The sequence below is a fragment of the Rutidosis leptorrhynchoides genome, chromosome 10 (assembly GCF_046630445.1).
Source record: "Rutidosis leptorrhynchoides isolate AG116_Rl617_1_P2 chromosome 10, CSIRO_AGI_Rlap_v1, whole genome shotgun sequence".
NCBI classification, from domain to species: domain Eukaryota; kingdom Viridiplantae; phylum Streptophyta; class Magnoliopsida; order Asterales; family Asteraceae; genus Rutidosis; species Rutidosis leptorrhynchoides.
In genome coordinates, this window is record NC_092342.1 from 141,170,000 (window position 1) to 141,176,921 (window position 6,922).

The 6,922-nt window shown below is 36.2% G+C and overlaps 1 non-coding gene across 1 annotated transcript; it reads right to left on the reverse strand.

Moving 5' to 3' along the window:
- Positions 1-5,963: 5,963 nt before the first annotated feature.
- Positions 5,964-6,070, reverse strand: LOC139874023 (small nucleolar RNA R71). The gene has a single exon (XR_011767727.1). It is a non-coding gene; the product is annotated as a small nucleolar RNA R71 (small nucleolar RNA).
- Between the last annotated feature and the right edge of the window lie 852 nt (positions 6,071-6,922).

Consider the following 6,922-nt stretch of genomic DNA (forward strand, 5'->3'; position numbering starts at 1 on the left):
ACTTGGTCACTCATGCACTTAAGGGTTTCTTACTGGCACCCTGAGTACAACGTAACCTCACTAGCATTGAAGTCAAATGTTACGTCCGCAGGTATGAAAAGGCACCTGACGACGCGTCATGTAGACTCCACAACCAACTTCCATCGGGATCAAAGACTCGATCCACAAGGTTCCATCCGTTCGATGTCATCCATTCCGCAATACACTAACACGTGCCATCATCTACGGGTTTCACTCCCATGAACATCCCGACTTACGCATCTTCTTGCACGTCAACTCCCTTGCCACGACATCATGTAATTGAAAGTAACACAAGTAACCACTTACCACCATACGGTTACACCAGACTCGTCAGGCTCTCGATACTAAATGATTAATCCCAACTTGATTAATCAAACTCCCTTGGTCAACCAGACATAGCCAACCCTTAACATCTAACTAACCCGACTTGGTTATGTCAAACACATTTGGTCAACCCAACGTAGTCAACCCTCGACATCTAATGACTAACCCGACTTGGTTAAGTCAACTCACTTGGTCAACCCGACGTAGTCAACCCTCTAACACTTGTTGATTAACCCGACTCGATTAAGTCAACTCACTTGGTCAACCCGACTTGGTAAACACCTAACAACAATTGATTAACCCGACTCGGTTAAGTCTAACACACACGGTCAACCCGCCTCGGTCAACACCTAACATCTAATGACTAACCCGACTCGGTTAAGTCAAACACACACGGTCAACTCGCCTCGGTCAACACCTAACATCTAATGACTAACCCGACTCGGTTAAGTCAACACACACAGTCAACCCGCCTCGGTCAACACCTAACATCTAATGACTAACCCGACTCGGTTAAGTCAAACACACACGGTCAACCCGCCTCGGTCAACACCTAACATCTAATGACTAACCCGACTCGGTTAAGTCAAACACACACGGTCAACCCGCCTCGGTCAACACCTAACATCTAATGACTAACCTGACTCGGTTAAGTCAACACACACGGTCAACCCGACTCGGTCAAACCCTAACAATTGATTAACCCGACTTGGCTAATCAAACCTCAATGAGCTAACTCGACCTAGCTAGTCATTACATCACATGGTAAACCCACTTATTACCCAACATCACACATATAACAAAATAAAATAGGTACTGAATCGAATAGTACCTTAATCTCACGTCGCGAGGATCTCGTGCCTCGTCATCAACTCAACTCGGGACACTCTGACCTTCGGTGTACATCCTTTCGGCACTTAAAACACGTGACTTTACCCGACAGACAATCACGAGACTTATGTCCCGTTTGCCCACAATTATAACACGCAAATTTAGAACCACTCGTGCCACTCATCTTCACGCTTCCGACACCTTCGATAGCACTTTTACTTTTCTTGTTCGAAAACATCGTCACTTCGAACTTCCGCTTACTAACATCGGAACCATTTCCTTTTGGAACAAGGGTCTCAAAACCCCTTGCCACCTCGAACAACCTCTCAAAAGAGTCCACCGACCCTCTACTAATTTTGTTTTTCAAATCATCGTTCAACGCTCGATAGAAATCTTCCATTAACATACAATCATTCCCGATATACTCTGGGTAAAATTGGGTCTTTGACAAAAAGGTGGACTTTAGTTCATTCAAGTCCATCAACCCTTGCTCTAAGTTTCGCAACTCATCTCTTATTCGAGAAAGATTTGCTTGAGTGCGATACTCTTTAAAGAATTCCTCCTTGAACTCTTCCCAAGTTAAACCCACACATCGTTCTTCGCCATAAACTTGAACCTTTCCATCCCACCATAATTTTGCATTATCTCACAACATACTACTACCATATCTCGTCTTCTTATCGAGAGGACATTCACTCGTACGAAAAGCACCCTCAAAATCTGTCACACCCCCAAATAGGGCCTGGGGTATTTGTGACTAATTATATCAAATCACAGTTGTATAAATGAGAACGACTCTATATGAGACATTATATTGAGTTTTGCAGCGGAAGATAAATAGATTACATTGTATATAATGAACAACGCATTAAATGTCTTTAATTGATATGATATGTAATGAAAACTCCAAGCATAGCAAGCAATCATCATCAATTTAGCAAGTGTAAGTCTTTCAAATTATCCATGAATGATTTGTTGAAATGTTTCTTTCAATTAGTAAATACACAGCGAAAGCATTATGTAGAACCTGAGAATAAACATGCTAAATAGTGTCAACCAAAAGGTTGGTGAGTTCATAGGTTTATCATAAATAATGATTTCAATAATAGTGTTAGACCACAAGATTTAATAAAGTTGATATAGAAATATCAATATAAAGTCTTGATTGATATAGAAATACCAATCTAAAAATAATGCTGAGTTTGTAATATCGTGACTAAACAAAAGTTACCCCGTGACACTTGTTATTCATGTGTCGTTGAATCATTATTATGTAGTCAAAGACCAACGGTCAACTGACTAGAGACGTCACTCTCAGTAGCGCTACTCACAATAACTAAGTTTGCATCTTATACCTCAGCAATTAGCGATATTACGGCAGGGATTTAGCATGACAAAGCATGTATATAGCATAAAAGTTTGAGTACTTGTGTCTAAATATAAAACAGTTATAAAAGTTGTGCATGTATTCTCAGCCCAAAAATATATATAAAAAGGGAGCTATGAAAACTCACGATACGATATGATAGTTTGTAGTAATTATGTGTATGATGGCACTGAACAGGTACGGAGTTGTCCTCGGATTCACGAACCTATATCAAGTTGATAGTGCTCCAAATGAACATATATTTAGGCACAATATACTTCCAATATGTAAAGCTTTTAGTTGTAATTGTTCTATTTTTATGTAATATTCGTTTAAATAAATAAGTGCGAAGACAAAAGAAGAAAACGACGATTTGAAGACGCAAATAACCAAAAAGCTCAAATGTACAAGATATAATTCAAGTGGTTCAATTTATTGATGAGAAACGTCTCAAAATTACAAGAGTACGAGCCGCAAAACGCAAAGTACAAGATATTAAATTATACGAAAGGACGTTCGAAAAATCAGAACCGGGACCTGAGCCAACTATCAACGCGCGACGCAACAGAGCTAAAATTACAAGTCAACTATTCACAAGAATATAATAAAATATTTAAATAATTATATAAATTATTTATATATTATATATTATATTAAATAACGTCGACAAACTAGCAAACAAAAAATATGTGAGCTGGATCTGACGGCCATGCGATCGCATGGGAAATAGGCATAAAATCCATGCGAGTGCATGAGATTTGCACTAAAATCTCATGCGATCGCATGAGTTACTGTAGCAGGCCACATTCTATAAATTCGCCAGTTTTCTGCGAGTAAAAACACATCTTTTTCTATATCCATCTTTCTCTGAACTCTCTCATAATATATATTTATATTATAATTATAATTTTAATTTAAGATTAATAATAAATTATGGTTTAGTTGGGTTATTGTAAGAAATGTTTTACGGGTTTTTAAGTCGGAACTCTGTTCGTGTAACGCTACGCAATTAATCACCACTGTAAGCTATGTTCTTTCTTTTTAAATTAATGTCTCGTAATTAAGTTATTATTATGCTTATTTAAGCTAAAGTAATCGTGATGTTAGACTAAAAATTAAGATTGGGTTATTGAATTTTGTACCATAATTAAGGTTTGGACAAAAGACCGACACTTGTGGACATTGGACTATTGACTATTAATAGATAGGGGGTATTGTCTAATCGAATGACAACTCATTAGAATCTGTCGAACCTATCTTCAAATTAGTTAATCTAATAATTATTAAAATGATTATGTATGTTCTATTTAGTGACGTTTATACGACATCTTTTACGATCATTTAATTAATTATTCGGGTTGGGTAATTGATTATTCATTCTGATCAAGTGGGTAAATTAATATTCATATCTCATTAAAACATGGGTGGATTACATACAAGGATAATTGGTGTAATTGTTAACAAAGTATTAAAACCTTGAATTACACGCAGTCGATAACCTGGTGTAATTATTAAACAAAGTATTAAAACCTTGTTACAGTTCGAATCCCTAATTAGTTGGAATATTTGACTTCGGAAATAAGGTTAATTTGACGAGCATTTTATAATTATGACCGATGGACTATTATGGACAAAAACCAGATAGGTATCAAATAAACCAGGACAAAGGACAATTAACCCGGGCAACAATTAATTAACATCAAAACGTCAAATATCATGATTACGGAAGTTTAAATAAGCATAATACTTTTATTTCATATTTCATCGTACCTTTATTTACTGTCATTTTAATTACTGCAATTTACTTTATCGCAATTTAAATTCTGTCATTTATATTATCGTCATTTATCTTTACGCTTTATTTAAAATCGACAAACCGGTCATTAAACGGTAAAACCCCCATTTTATAATAATAATAATATTACTTATATATATAGTTATACAAATATAGTGTAAAATAAATATAGCGTTAAACTTAGCCAGCTCCCTGTGAAACGAACTGGACTTACTAAAAACTACACTACTCTACGATTAGGTACACTGCCTATAAGTGTTGTAGCAAGGTTTAGGTATATCCCATCCGTAAATTAATAAAACTTGTGTAATATTTCGTAGCATTTCGTAGTAAAAATAATAGTATTTCGTATACACCGCTGCACTCTTTTGGATATAGAATTAGGTGCTTTAGAATTTTGCGACGCCGTTTTAAGTGCTTTTTCTTTAGACTAAGATTTAGGTGCTTTAGAATTTTGCGACGCCGTTTTAAGATTTTAGTACTTTTTAAGTTATTGTCGTTTTGGATATAGAATTCCTTTTAAGCTTTAATACCTTTAGACGTAAGTTTTAATTTTTAGAATTCTAAGTTTCGACGCTTTATTTTCTTATTTTTATTTTTCGACTGTTTGTTTTTCGACATTCTTTTTCTTTCTCATTTCTACGCTCTAGTTTTTAGGACATAGAATTTTCTATTTCTTCTCTAAAATTTCAAAACGAAAAAAAATATATATATTTTAAGCGGTTAAATTGATAGACATCCAAAATTTTCTGGTTTGTAGTAATAGTTGGATTTGTTAGTGGCGAGTTGTGGGCTTCCGATTTAAAGGGTCCTGGCTACCTGCTGCATCTATTGGCTATTCGAAACGTGGGCAAAATCAGAAAAGTCTATTAATTTGATATATTATATAATTTTTATTTTTATAACTAATAGGATATTCAGTGAATGTACCGAGCAAAACGTTCACCACCTTTCATACGTTCACCACCTGTAACTCGATCAAGACATCTAGCCAACATTGTCGTCGTTGATTTTTCTTTAGAATCATCATCTAGTCGACCAAGTACTCCAACTCAAACTTTCGATAATCCATTTTTTGAACGCGACCTCACAATTGAGAATCCGGAGGATATTCAAGGACAATTCAGAGATCCTGAACCACTAATCATTCCTCCGGAACCACAAATTACTCATCCAGAGATTGTCGAGAAAGAAACTATTAAATCAGAATCCTCTAGTGATTCAGATTCAACAAATTCAATTATGGAAGTAACGGAACCTCTAAGTATGGAAGACCGAATGAGAGCCACACGCACTGGCCAAGGTCACGCCATTATTAAGCTAGACATCAATGCGCCAGATTATGAAATCAAAGGACAAATCCTGCACATGGTAACTAATCAATGCCAATATAGTGGTACGCCAAAAGAAGATCCAAACGAACATATTCGAACCTTTAATAGGATCTGTACTCTATTCAAAATCAGAGAAGTTGAGGATGAACAGATCTATCTCATGTTATTTCCCTGGACTTTAAAGGGAGAAGCTAAAGATTGGTTAGAATCGTTACCTGAAGGGGCGATTGATACATGGGATGTTTTAGTTGAAAAATTTCTTAAACAATTCTTTCCGGCATCTAAAGCTGTGAGACTTCAAGGAGAAATTGTTACGTTCACACAAAAGCAAAATGAAACATTATATGAAGCGTGGACAAGATTTGAAAAGTTGTTGAGAGGATGTCCGCAGCACGGTTTAGACACTTATCAAATAGTACAAATATTCTACCAAGGTGTCAACGTTGCTACACGAAAAGACATCGACATAACAGCTGGTGGTTCCATTATGAAGAAAACCGCAACTGAAGCTTATAAAATTATTGATAACACAGCCTCCCACTCACATGAGTGGCATCAGGAAAAATATATTTTTCGTTCATCTAAAGTGGCTAGAGCCGATTCTAGCCATGACTTTGATTCAGTTTCCGCAAAAATAGATGCTTTCGAGAGACGAATGGAAAAGATGAATAAAGATATTCACGCAATACGAATCAGTTGTGAGCAATGCGGTGGACCACACTTAACGAAAGATTGTCACATCAAGCAAACGATGGAACAATGTGAGAATGTTTCCTACATGAACCAAAGGCCGGGAAATAATTATCAAAATAATTATCAACCGCCAAGGCCAAACTTCAATCGAAATCAAAACATTCTTTACAATCCAAATGGACCCAACAACAACTCGTATAACCAACAAGGTCCGAATAACCAACCAACTCAAAACAACACTTTCAATCAACAAAGACCTGGTTTGTATAAACCACCACAACAAACCGAAGATAAAAAGCAAAATCTAGAAGAAATGATGGCAAAGCTAATGGAATCTCAAACAAAATTTATAACATCTCAAACCTAAACAAATGAGTGGTTTGATCAATCATTAAGAACTCAACAAGCTTCCATTTTAAATCTAGAAAAACACGTAGGTACTCTTACTAGCATGATTAGTGAGAGGGAACAAGGAAAGCTACCGAGTGATACTGAAGTAAATCCTCGAAATGAGAATGTTAATATGGTATCAACGAATTCTGAAAAACCAGCATCAGA